General features: G+C 39.3%; 1 protein-coding gene across 4 annotated transcripts in view; it reads right to left on the reverse strand.

Moving 5' to 3' along the window:
• Positions 1–6,814, reverse strand: part of SPOP (speckle type BTB/POZ protein) — a 101,905-nt gene extending 95,091 nt beyond the window's left edge. For 3 of the 4 annotated variants that reach the window (XM_087944927.1, XM_026669699.2, XM_087944925.1), the window contains exons 1-3: positions 6,720–6,814; positions 3,900–4,149; positions 332–445 (exon numbers count right to left, since the gene is read on the reverse strand). The gene's annotated coding sequence lies outside the window, so the exon portion shown is untranslated. Of the gene's footprint in view, positions 1–331; positions 501–3,899; positions 4,150–6,719 lie in introns of those variants that run through there. The other variant, XM_087944926.1, reaches the window with a different exon arrangement.
• Between the last annotated feature and the right edge of the window lie 9,621 nt (positions 6,815–16,435).

Consider the following 16,435-nt stretch of genomic DNA (forward strand, 5'->3'; position numbering starts at 1 on the left):
TATTACGAAGGATTACAGAGCAATTTGCAAGCCACATGCCTCTGCAAGAAAGATACCTTACATACCTTCCAGAATATATTCTACTGTATGTGCTGTGTAATTAAATCTCATTGCTTCTGTTCCTTTCCAAAAGCACTATATATGATGCATATAATAATATGAAATATGTTCATCATATTATGTTATGGTCAGCTTAACCATGGTTTATTGAATCATCTATGGTTGGCTGAGTTTGCACAACATAGCTGTCAACAGTGTTTACAAACAGCTGAGTTTAACATCTCCTTAAACCAAAACCAACAGATCCCTTGTATGATTTGTTTATACATACCTTCAACTAACTTGTTGAATACTGGGAGTTGTAGTTTGAGAACATCTGGAGAGGCGCTGGTTCATTCTGCCTCTAATTTGCTCCATGATAATGTTTTACAAGATGCTTTTCTCCCTCAATTCAAAAGAGGAAAGGAGAAAAGTTAGCAAGGGAAATGTCAAGCAAGGGAAATGTCAAGTGTAATCCTTGGATTGCTTACATAGAAATAAAATGTGTTGGGTTTTATGAGCTTTATTTTCAGTGAAGCATGTTTAAGATTAAATATTCCAAAACAGCATTATTTTCTTCCACACTACGTGATAATTAACCATAGCCTTTGTTCTTTTCATTTATTGAAATAATTTGTGAGTTGATGAAGCCACATGTTTTGATGAAGATTATACATTTTTGACTGCCTCCTTCCTCCTTGTCTGTAAATAATAGTGAAAGAATCACTGCCTGGTGATTTACCATTTCTGTCTGGAAACACAGTTTGAGTAATGGAAGAGACAAGCAATCAATAGCAGCAACTGGGCAGAGGAGGATACACTTGAAAATTGGATTAGGTTAAGGTATCTGGTAGGAAAATAGTAAGCAAATTGTTGGGCAGATAGTCAGAAAAAAACCACAAGCCAAACCAAAACCACCATATCAAAAGCATGACAACAACAAATTGAGTAATGGTTAGTTTGCCCTTCTTCCAGGATGGCAAAAACCTGCTCCCTTAGGTAGGTGCTGGTTGTCAATGCAGAGCTGACCATTTTCATGGAAGAGAGGCCAAAGAAATTATCCTCCTCTAACTCCACTTCCCCACAGCAAAGAGTGGAAATTACACAATGGCCCACCACTTTGCTTTGCTTGTTCAGAGTATCTGAATCTTAAGGTCTTCAATAGAGCCAGCTTGTTCACTGCAGTTACCATGAAAAATGAAGTTTCTTTCCCCATTCAGATTGCATTTTTATATTGCTCACTATACCACAAAATAAACTTTACTGCTTGTATTGACAATCGTGATGTTGCTTCACTAGCAAGAATCATTTAGGAGAGGCCAGTAAGCACTCAATGAATCTCTCCCATTTTGTAGCTTTATGAATTACATCAGGGGAATATTTACTTATTGTAATTACTTATAATCCACCAATCCTCCCAAAGTGGCTGTTGTAAAGAGAAATATATAAATATTCTTTTGAAAAAGTAATACAGATTTCAAGGGTCTCTTCCATAAGACTATTGATATTAATAGCCATGAAATAAGGAGTTGACTTGTGGGATGATGATGAGTGTTCACTTTACCTCTCACTATAGAGATGTGCAAGACCCCCTCACTGCAGGGAAAATGCAGGAAATCCAGGAAGGAGAGGAAATAATTGCTGTTAACTTTATAAGATGTACTGAGAGATCACTGCATTTTATTGATAAGAGGCAGGATCTGGTTGAGCATATGCTTACTTATCATAAATACCACTAGATGGCAGCAAAATCTAATTCTTTGCTGCCATCTTCTGATCCTATGGAATTTTGACATCTATACCGTGTTTCTCCAACAATACGGTTTCCACCAATAGGAAGGCCCAGCATGTTTTTGGGGCATAAAATCAAATTAAGCCCCTCCCCCCAAATTTAGGCCTATCTTAAAATATGCAAAATAAGGGGGAAGGGCGGGAGACTTGCCGTTAGGAGCGCCCGGCGGGCAGGAATTCCTCGCCACCAGCCGCTCCTAACGGGCGATCATGGCGAGCGCGGGAGCTCCCTACTCCCACCAAACACCTTTGCTGCAGACACCTTTGGCACCCGCCGCTGTTGCTTTACCTTCTGCCCATTCCGCCGCCACGTTTGGCCGGTAGGCAACGAAGAGCGTCCCGTAGCTCCGGAAGCAGCCTAGAGACGCGCCCGGGAAGAGGCGCAGATGCTGCCTTGTAGTCCCCAAACCAACTGCGTGCGCCGCCTTTAGTTATGTGCGCTCCGCTCTCTGGGCATCTCCGTGTGATCGTGACCCTGTCCTTTCCACCTGGCGCCCTTGCTGCTTTCTGGCTCTTTAGCGACCGGCAGCGTTTGGAACACGTTCGCGTTTGGAGTTGGTTTGGGGACTACAAGGCAGCATCTGCGCCTCTTCCTGGGCGCATCTCTAGGCTGCTTCCGGAGCTATGGGACGCTCTCCGTTGCCTACCGGCCCTTCTTCCTTGGGCTCCCTGCCGTGGGGTACACCCACTTCCTCCTGAAAATTACGCCTCGCAACTCTTCTCTCCCTTTCCTCTCGCTCCAAAAAGATTGCCATCGTATCCCGCCGATTCGGGCTTCCAGCCACGTTGTGATCCACTAGTGAGGTTGCCATCTCGGATGGAGGCATCGCATCTCCCTCTCTTGCTCGCTCTGAACCGCGTGGACCAAAATAAAAAGATCACCCGCTGTCATGTTTGGAGCTGCCACTTCCCGCTTGGAGCTCCAAATGGCGGCAGCACTCCAAACACGGGCGGCAGCTCCAAGCGTGGCAGCGGAATGGGCAGAAGGGAAAGCAACAGCGGCGGGTGCCAAAGGTGTCTGCAGCAAAGGTGGGAGTAGGGAGCTCTCTGCGCTTCGCCATGATCACCCGTTAGGAGCGGCTGTTGGCGAGGATGCAAGGGGGGAATTAAGTCACCCCGAAAAGACGGCCTAGCCGTTTTTTCGGGCTCAAAAATAAGGCCCGGCCTTATTATGTGAGAAACACGGTAGGATCACAATGTCCAATGTCATAACTCGTAAGCGCTGCTCTGTCCCTAAGGGGCTACTCCATGTCACTGCTGAAATAATTTGTTTCAGAGAAGAACCTGTACATGCAAACCCTGACCCCCAAAATATTGGGTCTCTCAAATGTAGCCGCTAGCTCCTTAACCTCTTAACTGATAACCAATGTTGAGATGGGGAGATATTAAAATGGTTTGCCCAGCAGCTCTATTGACAGTCCAGCTCTTCTGGATCAATATCGCATTGCAGTGACTACATTTAGCAGAATCTCCTGGGTCAAGACATCTTTCTATCATTAAATCTTTCTGCCCTTTAAAAAAATATTCGTTTAACGTTAGTGATTAAAATGCTGATCTAGAAACTGGGAGAGCATGAATTCTGCCCACTTAAGGCATGAAAGTTGGCTCGGTGACTTTTGGCCAGTCATTTTCTCTCAGCCCAACAACACCCCAAAGGTTGTTTTTGTGAGGAAAATGGAATGAGGAATGAGTATTATGTATCTTCATCACCTTATGGTATTTATAAAATAACAGAGGCAGGATAAAAATCTAACAAATAAAGATTACAGAAAATAAATGTGTAGATTGCTACTAAGTATAATTATGTTTTTCATTGCCTGTTTGTGAACACAAGACATAATTAACACACTTAAATTATGATATATACTTTTAACAATAAGGCTCAGTGAAAAGAGAGGAAAGGTTTCCTGAGGGGAAAAAATTACAGAAAGTCTTCTTATACTGCTTACCCCAATTTTTTTACCTTTAGTTACACCCATAATTAAACTTGTAACATGACTATTTGATTGTCACTGTGTTATGAGAAAAATGCCACTGGGGAGTGGGGGCAGTATTTTCCTAGGTTTTACCTGATTTAATGAAGGCTATTATTTCTTCCTGAAATGAAATGAACAAAAATAATACAACTTTTCTTCAAAATTTTCTACAGCATTTTGGTCAGCAAACTTTCTTTCTGGAATCTTCTTAGCATGTTGTGCATATCATTTGTTTGCCAGCAGACATTCCTGATATAACATCCACTTCTCTGCAGAGAAAATCCATGTCCTTAAGTAGGCACCACTCTTGGTCATTTGCAAAGTCAGACTGTCCAGCTCCTCCCTGTGTTGGAGATAGGAAAAGTAAAGGTTTAGTCCTTTTAAAAACAAAGGGCAGAAGTCTATGGATTGAATCTATGGAGGAGTTTGGTTCATTGATCTCCCCAGCAGCTAAAATGGAATTTCTCCAAAACCTCGAGGAAGTCCATATAAAAGGAGAATAAAAATTTCTGCTTCAAAAAATTGCTGTTTGGAAAAATAATCTAGCTAATATTTCTATTTTTTTCTTTCATTTTTCTAAGTATTGGTAACATAATTGTTTCTATTTTCTTTTGCCACAGGAAATAGTATGTGCTTTCAACCATTATTGCATATTTCAGTTCATGTTCATGATTTTATTTTTAGAAAACTTAGAATCATATTTTTTTTCTTAGAAACTCTCTGTACTCTTATATTTTTAGGTTGAGAACTGTGCATTTTTATTTTAATCTTTTTAAACCTCACTGTCCATTTTGAGCAATTCTGTATTATTTACCTTTCACCAGTGATGTTGTCATCACTGTTAAAATTTAAAGATTACGAAGTTTAACTTTAAAAGGACTTTTATCTTTTACAAAAGTTTTGAAATTTTGCCGTGTGTCTTGTGATATTGGGCCATCTCCCAAGGGTAGCAGGGAGTGAATCTTCTGGCCAGATGACATACTAGAATGTATACATTTCTTACATGTGTGTATGTGCCTTTAAGTCAGTATTGACTCCTAGTGATTGCCTAGAGTAGTTTTTGTAGTTTTCTTGATAAGATTTTGGGAGTGCTTTTCCATTGCCTCCTTCCTCCAGCAGAGATTGTGACTGGCTCAAGATCACACAATTGGCTTCATGCTTAAGACTGAACCAGAACTCATGGCTAAGAAATACTCATGGTATTTCTTAGCCTCATGCTTTAGCCACTCTACCAAACTGAGTGTATTTACATTGTAATTGCCAGGAAGATAGAACAGAGTACTCTCTCATGCACACTGGATACAGTAAGAGGATAGCAGCAGTGGTGGGCTGCAACCAGTTTAACAATTGGTTCTGTGAGCGTGCGCATGCACGCACAGCATTCAAAATACACCAATTTCAAGCTCTACAGCTTACCTTCTAGGGCAACTCCAGTAAGTAAAACAGCTGAATCGCAGAAATCTACTGTGCTGCGTGAATCAGCTGAGATGAAAAACGTGGAAATATAGGACAGGATAGGGCGGGGATGGGTAGGCAGGGCCAGCTGATCATTGGAGATACCGGTTCGCTAGAACCGATCTGAATTGGCAGCATCCCACCACTAGATGGCAGGTTCCGGAGGGCTATTGATAGTCCACCTTCCACTGATGGGACATAGCCATTCTGTTCCTTTTGACAATTGCTTTAGTCTCCATGATATAACAACAATTGATTTTAGCAATAAAATACCTAGACTTAAAAGCAGTTTGGTTGCTAAGTGAGGCAGACATTAAATGAGACACACCCAATTTTATGAACTTTTGGTTGCTGTTGTTAAATGAATCGCTAAATGAATCATATGGTGATTAAACAAATTTCCCCAATTGACTTCACTTGTTAGAAGTCAGATCAAAAAATCATAAATGTCAATTACTTGTCCCAAGGACACTGTAGCCATCATAAATATACATTCCAGTTGTCAAAAACCCAAATTTTGATCGTTACCATGGGGACACTGCAACAGACCTAAATATGAGAACTGGTTATAAATCACCATCATTGTAACCATCATTATAACATTGAATATTCACTAATTGAATGGCTGTATAAGTTGAGAACTACCTGTATAAATCAGTTTCTTGCTACAGATAACTTAAAAACAACAAAAGAAAATATCAGAGCAGAAGAGCTGTTTTTAATCAAACAACAGGAGAAATCTATAGACTGTACAGGTAGCTCTTGAGGTACAACCCTAATGGAGCCTGCCAATTAAGGTCTTAAGTCAAAAACTTTGTAAAATGAATTACACTAATTTTTATGACATTTTTTTTTCATCATGCTCATTAAGCAAATCAATGGGGCTTGCTGTTTGCTTCAGTTTGTTAAATGACCTCTGCCATCATTAAATGAACTGAGAAAGTAGAGAATTTGCAGGGGTCTCCAGCTGGAGCCTGTGGCCAACCACCCATCAGCTGTAGTGGCAAGGCAAGGCAGCTCTCCGCCTCCAGGCAGCGCTCAGACTTAAACTGGGGTGTGTGTGTGTGAATTTACAGGTCTACAAGTGGAGCTTCTGGAGGAAACTGCTGCCATCTGCTGATCAAGGAATCTTCAACCAATCTACAAGTAATACACTAATCCTTAAAGCAAAAACAAATAAACATAGCACACTAGAATATAAGGATCTTTCTGCAAGTAATCTCAAACTACATGCAAACAAACAGTACAGTAGAATGCAAAACAATTTTACAGTATTAAATCTGCTTTCTGTAGATGCTGGCTGGTAGTTCTGCAAGCAATCCCAAAGCAAACACAAATAAACACAGCAATAAAAAAATAACCTATCTTTGTAAAGTGCCTACAAACAAACATAACAACTTATAAAGAATTGGCAAACAAACAGTACTATAATGAAAAAGAAAAATCTAAGGTACTTACAAAGGCAACTAAAAGTACTCCAGTCCTCAAGGCAACAACAACAACAAAAGAAGCAATAAGGCAGCAATGAGAGATTCAGTCCTCTAATCCTCTACCTGCGAACAATGAGAAGGAACAAAAGTGAGGCCTGCGGGAACCTGACTGTCATATGATCAGGAAAAAACATGCACCAACCCTGTGAGCCTCAGAAATTGCCTCTTGGAACTGTGGGCAACAAAGAACAGTTATGGTTGGGGGGGAGCCACTTCAGGAGTGATTGAATCCAGTTCCCATGACTGCTGGGGCCCTTTGTGATCGCAATTTTGAACCCTTGTTGTAAGTACTTTTGGGGCACATTCATAACTTCAAACATGGCCGTTTGGACCTTGAGGACCATTTGTAATAAATTCACTGTGCCTGGATATATCTGGTATATTATATATTATATAGCAAATGCTTTGTCCTCCTATATGATTTTATCAAATCAAATGAGCTCTTTAATATGGTCATAGACCAACATAAGGTAGGTGGTATAGGGTCATTAAAAAGCATAAAGGATGCATCAAGAATAAAAACAAAAATCTAAAATGTTGTGAAAAACTAGATGCTATAAAGATATATAAATTAAAGGCAAAAAAGAGAATCTAAAAGGTGGTTGGGATTTAAATGAGTATGGGGTGCATAAAAGATTAGTACATTGTGTGGAAACTATATCACAGTACAAAGTATTCTAAGATGACTAATTAATTTCTCATTAAATCTAATTTATAACAGGCCATTCTGATATATTTTTTAATCCCACAGACCACTAATATGAATCCAGCATGCCACTCACTGAAACACTGAGGGGGTGGGCACTTAGCTTGGGTGCCTGTTTCTGCAACCTTAAATACTCAAAGAGTCATTTGGGCCCCTTTCCCACAGAAAACAAAACACCGGAATTTCTCATCTCTCTCTCTCCCTCTCTCTCTGTCTTCTCTCTCTTTCTTTCTCTTTCCCTCCCTCCCTCCCTCCCTCTCTCTCTTTCTGTGAATCTTGTCTCCCTCTTTCCCCCTCTCTCTCTTTCTGTCTTGTCTCTCTTTCCCTCTCTTTCTCCCTCTTTCTCTGTCTTGCCTCTCTCTTTCTCTCTCTCATATCTCTCTCTTCCCCCTCTCTGTATCTTGTCTCTTTCCCTCTCCCACTCCCTTTCTCCCTCTTTCTCTCTCTGTATCTTGTCTCTTTCCCTCTCTCCCTCTCTCTGTTGTCTCTCTCTCTTTCACTCTTTTCCCCTCTTTCTCCCCCCACCACCAGTCCCGTCTTGTGTCTCTCTGTCTTCCCCCCCCTCTCTGTCATTGGGGGTTGGAGGGAAAGGAACCTCTGAACTGGTGCTGGGCATCTGATGTCTGGAGGCCAATGAGCCACATGCTGAAGAACAGATAGCTGGTGGGGAGCTGGGGCAATCCTGCAGTCTCCCTAGCAAACCCATGTTGTGGCTGATGCCTCCTGCCTCCACTCAGCGAGGAGGCTGAGCAGCAGCGGGAAGAGTGCAGACCTCCGGAGTCAACAATGCCCTCAGGTGAAGATGTTGCAAGGGGGAGGACTGACCTCTCCCCTCAGAAGCCGCAAAGCGCTCGCTGCCCCTCTGGCACCTGCCAAGCCACCTCCTTCCTGCTGAGCATGTGAGAGCTTCTGGAGAGGAGGAAGAGAAGCACAGTTGGAGAAAGCTTGGCGGCTGCCAGAGGGGTGTCAAGCACTTTGCAGCTTCTAAGAGGAGGGGCACGGGAGATCGTGCCCTCCCCTCGCAGGCCAGGGAGCACCCGAGAAGGGCTCCGATGCTATGATCTCCCACGCACTACCCTCCCTCCCCGCACACATCAGTCCATCCGCCACCAGTATCACCCCTGTTGCAGACACTTGCGCTGTGGACCACCAAAATTTTCTCGCGGACCACCGGTTGGCAACCTCTGGCTTAGTTAATAGATGCAATTTAAAAGTCTTATCTCTGTTACTTGACATCTTGGCTGATTTTGAAAAGCTAACCCACATTTGATCTGGTTAGTATTGGGAGACTATTAGGAAATCTCAGGGTTAGGAAGCTAAATGGAGAAATCAAACATACTAGAAGAATGCAGTAAGGAATTCTTTCATTTATTTGATTGATTTATATAGTCTTTATATATTTATAGCTGATATGTCCATCAGAATCACATGAAATTATGCACATCGCAAAGGAGCTTGATTGCAATTGAGACCCAGCCATTGTATGAAGCACAAGGCAGCTCTACAACTATACTAATAAAGAAGCACCTTTCCCATTTCACATTGTCAAGAACAGCTTAAGACTTTTGCAGTCCTAATATTCACTCTTAAGTCTAAGCCATACCAATTCTCTGATTTGTGTTCTCTTTTTCCCCCTCTTTAAAAAATTCTGATCATCTGTATTTAATAAAATGTATCTGCATTGGGAACCAGATGAGACAGGGAAGAAGGGATGAAATACACTGCCAGATTCTTTCCCTTCACAAATATGTATCAACTGGAAGAGGCAATTTCAGCTTTTTAAAGCCAATGTATCAAATATTTTTTTCTAATGGTCAATAATACCAAAGTGTCATCTGCAGATTGGTTCTATAACTCTTATTTCTGAGAGCTAACACGTCACTTCAAATGGGTTTCAACAGGAGTGCATTTTCAATAATAAAATATTGAATATAGCAAGTATGAACAGCACCTATAAAATAACCCATTTTATACAATAAAATGTTGCTGTAAGACAATTGACTGGTCTTCTCCAAGCGCTCCAAGAACTACAACTGCCAAACTTTTATTGGCTTATCTTGGCTGTCAGTTCTGGGAACTGACTTTCCAATATTTCTGGAGAGAACCTTGAGTGGCATAGAAATCTGAATATAGACAAAATGAAACATTCACAAATGAAAAGCTATTTTAGGATATTCAAGAACTGGCTTAACCAGTTTTCTGCAATTCTTGAATTATCTACTAGTTTAGAATTTGCACCATGGATACCAAAGGATGTCATTAGAAGGGGTACAAGACCGGGCAGACTTTCAGTGAGGAAATAGCGGACTGATATTCTTTAGTCACAGGAGACAGCTAGAAATGGCAGCTGGATCCTAGATTTGGACCACCAAAATCTCTTAGTAGAGAGAGGTCTTGTGATCAGCCTATGCATTCTGGACAGCTGTGGGGGGGGGGGAGATTGTGTGTGAATAGAGAGTAGAAATTGATATATATTTTTACAGTTGCTCGCAAACAGTTGGGAGTTGTGGGATTCCATCAAGCTCATAGCCCTCAATGAAATCTTCATAGACTCAAGTTTCAACTCTTCTGAATCACTTTGGATTTTACTTTTTGTTCTGCTACTTTTTGAAACTAGAGGACCTTCACAACCACAAGTTCGATTATATTCACGGTGTGCTTTCTTCAATCCTTTAAGAAAAGACTTTTATTTAGAAGTTTATAAAGTTTTGCAAATATGTTTGTGTGTATGTGTATGCAAAACTTCATACTTCTAATTTAATTATGTATATATACAAAAGGGTATTTACAGTGCTGATTTTAGAAAGTTTAATTAGATTAGGGGTCAGATGGTCTTGAATTAGAACTTTAAAATTAATTATAATAATTCTCATGGGAAAATGCTTATATTTACATCTGGAACTGATTACTTTGAATATTGATCACTAAAGGGTCTAGAAGGAAATAAATAAATCAGTAGATCTCTTAATTGAGGTTTGAGATTTAGGCTTAGGGAATTCTTTTAAAGTTATCTGCTCATAGAAAAATTAGATAATATCATCCAAGAGGAACAAGTTCCATTGAATAAAACTAAAATTAATTTGAATGTGGATTTTAAAATGAGAGCCTATAAGATAGGAAAAGATGAATTGTTACATTTACAAATGAAACCAATTGATTTAACAATTAAAAATGATACACAAATACAACTCAATGAATGATGTGGATAATTTCTTTGCATCAAATATATAAAAAGGATGTGTTGAAGTTATCCATGATTTCATAAGAGAAGACAATGAGAATATGAACAATGGTTTGGATAAGCTTTTTATACTGGAATTATAAAAAAGGGCTTATTAAAAATGCAAACAATTCTGGGAGAAGAGACAGTATGAAAAGAAAGCATGTTGTTTTGAGGGAACCAAAAGATTGCTGGGAGAAAAAGAAAAGAAAATAATATAAAATCAGTTTATTTGACTAAGGCTAAAATAAATATGTTGCTATTTTTGGTAATGTTTAATAAAATGTTATTGATTGAGAACAGATAATGATGTTTCAAATCATTTGTTTCTTTGAAGAGAGGAGATGGGGCAATTTCTTTAAATAGAAGAGGAAATACAGATGTAAAAGGAAGGAATCACACAGCCTATATTAGGCATTGCTTATAACTGTTTTGTTATTTCAGATAACCATTCATGAGCTTTTACTCATTTAAGAGGAAGGAGAGATGAAACTTTAAAAATTGACTTACAGAAAATTGAGATGAAGAAATTGTTAATTTTGTTTTAAAAGATGGTGATAAATTGCTCATATTATTTACATTTGCTGAGAAAGAAGAGGAATGTTTTGCTTTGCACTTTTTCTATTTTTTCTGTTTACATATTTATGTACTATATTGATGTTATTAGTTTTTGTTTGTATAATCATTAATAAAAATTACTAAAAAGCAAACAAAAAAGGTTCCAAGAATGAAATAAACAGCATAATTATTTAAATTGTCTCCATTAATTACTTACAGTACTCAGGAACCCTTCCTCAGTGTGCTATGGTGAGCCCAGATAGTGAGTGTGGTTTCCAGAATTTGACTCACAAAGGGATTTTGCTTTGATCGGGCAAGTTTTATAGCCCTGCAGCCTGCAAATTCTTCTTCTCTTGCCACCCAATTCCTCAGGTTGGGTATCAGAAAGGAAAGATTAGATATTAATGAGGATTAAGTGCCTACCAGGCATTGGATTGGACACTTGTTATAATAAAAGAGGGAAGTAATTATACGATTGTGGTTAAAGCAGGAAGTTTGCTATCACACAGCTTGCAGGAGTAAATAAGAGGAACTAGCTTGTCTAAGCAGCCTCTCTTCCAGGTGTTAATTGAAAAATGCAAGTCACTTACAGGACACAGACTTGGGCACAACCCACTAGGTAATTCCTCACATTTCTTGTTATGCTATTCAACACTGGCACACCCAGTTGTTACTGCGCTAGACAGATCTTCTGATTGGAGGGACTTCTTGGAGGCTGGGGCACATTATAACAATTGTGGATTAGAGGACCAAAATGGGAGAGAGGCCAGAAGCTGATGGAAGTGACACAAGTGAATGGAGGTAGAGTTGTCTGATTATTTTTCTTTCTTATCATTATTAAGGGAGGCAAATTGATGCCTATTTGTTGCAGTTGAAGAAAGAGGGAGCTTTGAAGACTACCACTTGCAACCAGAAGCTAAAAGGATATATTGATCCAGACACATTGCATCAACTAGTAGTATAGCTGTATTCAATAGATGCAGGTAGTATTGGATATGTCCATTTCAGAAATGCAGCCAAGTTTCTGGTGCACCAGGTTTTGGCCAGAAGCCATTCAGTGGTGCAATGAAGTAATTTTAATAGTATTATGGCAGAAAGCGTTTTCTAGATCCGGACTGGTTAAGTTTATTGTCAGTATCACCATACTATCACAGAAGCTGGATGACATCATTGAGGAATCTCTACCAAAGCTCTATACTTATTGGCTGTTATCTCCCTAACTTGCAGATAAAAAAGAGGCCTCTTTCTGGCCAGGGGTCATAGCCCAGAACCAGTCCTCAGACTCTGAACCTGAAGAAGCTGCCGGAATTACCAAACCAAGAATCATATGAAATGACACCATCTGGACAGCTGGAACAGTCAGATGTGGATGATATAAAGCCTACCAGCTTCCTTACGCAAAAAAGAAGAGATATCTGATTAATTACATTATGAATACTTATTCTATGAAGATGTTTTATGAATAGAGAGGAGCAGAGAAATCCATGAATTACATTATGATTATTCTACGAAGATGTTTTATAAATATTTGTTCCTTGTCAAACAAGGCAGTAAATTTATTGATTAGCAATAGCTGATTTAAATCTGATTTAAGAGGTAGCTCTGATCCACATTCCTTTGATGGAAACAATTGTTGATCTTCAGCTCTTACATACTTGTGTGGGTTCTGTCTGTGAAGTTCTGTTTGGAATGGCTGATAATCCTAACCTCATTCTTGGAATTTTGGACTGATTTTGAACAATTTTTCTATGCAATTCAGTTATTTAGGCAAGTTTCTGTCAAGATACTGTTTAGGTTTGCAAATTCTGACCCTTGTTATCTCTTTGACCATGAATAAACTGTGAACTTTTAATTGGGCTGTAGTATTCTAGGTTTTATATTAACTTACAAAGTCGTGGTGGTGCAGTGGTTAGAATGCAGTACTGCAGGCTACTTCTGCTAACCGCTGGCTGCCAGCAGTTCAACAGTTCTATTCTCACACGCTCAGGGTTGACTGAGCCTTCCATCCATCAGAGGTCGGTTAAAATGAGGAACCAGATTGTTGCGGGAAATATGCTGACTCTGTAAATTGCTTAGAGGGGCTGTAAAGCAATGTGAAGCGGTATATAAGTCTAAGTGCCATTGCTATTATATAATTATAAAACTATTATTCATGTTTTTAAGTTATATAATTTTTGTAAGCCATCAGAGTTATTCTAATTTTGTAAGCTATCAGGAGTTTGTTTTTGTAAACCATCAAGAATTATTCTGATGTAAAATGGGCAGTCTATAAATGTTATAAACAAACTAACTACCATAGCAATTCTGTGTGAGTCAGTATTTGGAACAAGAAGCAGGACACTAGGCTATAACTAGTTGGATAGGGAGTTTTACAGCTTGAAACTACTCCACAGTCCCAACATTAGTTCCTCACCGTTGTTGCAACATTAGTTCCTTATCGTATAACGAAGACATATCTTTTTGGTGAAGGGAAGCTCTTCTCAGCCTTCTCCTGAAGAACTCATAATGAAATGCTGGCTGATGTATCTTCCAGGTTGATGGATGTGCCATACTCTTTATTTTCTTCCAACTGCTGGGAAATCATTGACAAGGGGGCACATCCCAGCTTGCCTTTCCCAGCTGCTTACCAACTGAGCTACTGAGAGTCTAGCAGCACATGCTGAAGCTGTTCAACATGGGATTTTCTTTGGTAAGAACTAGGAAGAGTGAAAGGAATCGTCTCCTACAGCACTGTTTAAGGGCTTTTCCAGACTTAGCAGCTATTCTCTTTGCAGGTGATTATGCTGTCATGCTTCCTAGGATAGAGATACAATAAAAGATGTATATCTTGCTCGTGTCAAATTCCTTATTTATTGGATTGATTACTGAGATTTATAAGAATTTTGTAAGGCAGTTACAGTTTAAATATATTAATGCCCAAATGTGGAAGATATTAATTTATTTAGTAGCAGCTGTAGTAGAATCTGGGCAGTATGCAAGAATTCCAAAATGCAATATTTAAAGCAGGGTTTGCCAATGTTGACCACTAAGGGTCAATGGGATTATCCATTGTTGTTTTTATTATTATGGTTTGTCACACTGTCGTTTAGGCTGGACTTAGTATTTTTATCCATCTATGATCTCTTCCTGAGGACTTGGGATAGGCAGATACTGTTGTTTAATAATATTAAATATATTGTTGCACAATGGAAAAAGCTGCTTTGTGAAATTGACTGATGGTGATTTTATCAGTCCCGATAGTGTTCAAGTGGTGCTTCAGATTATTCTTATTTGTAGTACTATTAGTTAAACTAGTATTTAGAATGCAGCGTTGCAGGATACTTCTGGTGCTCAGCAGTTCGATCCTCACCGCTCAAGGTTGACTCAGCCTTCCATCTTTCTGAGGTTGGTAAAATGAGGATCTAGATTGGGGGCAATATGCTAACTCTGTAAACTGCTTAGAGAGGGCTGTAAAGCACTGTGAAGCAGTAAATATAAGTGAGTGCTATTGCTATTTATTAAATTATCGTCATATAATAAATATTTGGGAAATCAATGAACAACCTGAAATTTCATTACTAGATCAATGAGGTGAAGCATTTGGGGACCCCTGATTAAAACAATTGTTATATTAAAAGCAAATGACCTACAATGGTCACCCAAAAACTCTCTGGAATAACACATTTTTAACTTTTTCCCGAATTAGAGAAGGATTTGGAGCCATCCGTTACCTTAGGTAAGATATCCCATAAGTGGGCAACATCACCAAGAAGGAGCCCATCTGCTCTGTACCCCATGTGCCTCATGAGGGGGAACCCTGAACAAGACACTTTCTAGAGGATTATACAAGAAGAGCAGATTTGCTTTTGGCAATGCAATTCCTGGTATTTATAAAGAGATCTGGACATATTGTGCCTGAACAGCTGCAGAAAAAATAATTATGTATTCCTGGCAAGATACCTGGATACCAGACTCAAAAGACTTAGCAAAATATGCCAACACTGTCTTTGAATTGGCTCTTGATCAATGCAAGGGAAAGGCCAGGCAGCATGATCTTATATAGTCAAGGTTCAATTTATTGTTACAAAAATAGTTTTTATACAAAACAATGTTCTTGTCATCTCCAGTTATGTTCTTACCTAGGTGTTTGTATTAATTGTATTTCAACAGTATTCAGACTTTTTTAAATCTACATTTCATTATTTCTCTTTAAACAACATTATTGTTATTATTCCATCTGGTGGACTGTCCATTAAAAACCCCTCTATCCAGTTCACTCAGTCATGAAGCCTGAAAAATTGCTACAGCATCTATTAAAAATGGTTGAGGCAGGAAGAGGAGGAGATGGTGATCATGTTGATGATGACTGCTAGGAGCTTTAGGCCAGTATTCTTCAACCCATACTATTGGGCTTTCTTAATCTCTTTTCTACCAACAGTCGGGAGAAGCATGAAACTGTGGCTCTTTATGCCACAGTTGTCCAGCCTCAGAGGCTGCTTGGCATGCTATGAGCAATCCTGAATCCTCCAAGATAGGAAGGGCTTTGTCCAGCAGTGGAACATCTTGAGAGAAGCTTTCTTCCATAACACTGGCCCGAACTGATTAAAGTACACACAAATTGCTTCTTTGAGGCAAAGCCAGTCAGATCACCTTAGGGCTAAAACCATTTGTACAGACTTACTTCACAATGTGGAAAGCCAACCCTTCTTCATGGGATGACCTCCAGCTCATTCTCCTCAATGAGAGTGTGCCTAATAAGTTGTCTGATGGCTTTGCGGGAGCTGCTATAATTCTTCTGGCTATTCCAGAGTCATGCAAAAGCAATGGAGAAAAATTGTAATAACTAACCTACACGATGCTTAAAGATTGTGAACCCTTTTGAATTTTCAATGTTTCTGCAAAAATATGACAAAAAATGTTTTCCACACAAATTCTAAAACTAAATAGTGAACTTCATTAAACAAGTGAATCAAAAACATACTTCATTTATTGAGGGAAGTATCCAAAGCTACATATTTGTACGTGGCAAACATATGTGAGCTTTCAAAATTATTATGGTCAGTTTCTCACATGAACTGCTTGCTTTAGGTCTTTTACACCATCTCTATAGGATTAAGGCCAGAACTTTGATTTGTCCATTCCAAAACATTCTTTTCCTGCTTTTATCATTCTTTGGTCATATAATTTATCTGCTTTGGGTTTTCATCCCTAGAGTATTACA

The sequence above is a fragment of the Notechis scutatus genome, chromosome Z, assembly GCF_049901735.1.
Source record: "Notechis scutatus isolate UNSWTSFEM ecotype Mainland chromosome Z, rNotScu1.2, whole genome shotgun sequence".
NCBI lineage: Eukaryota > Metazoa > Chordata > Lepidosauria > Squamata > Elapidae > Notechis > Notechis scutatus.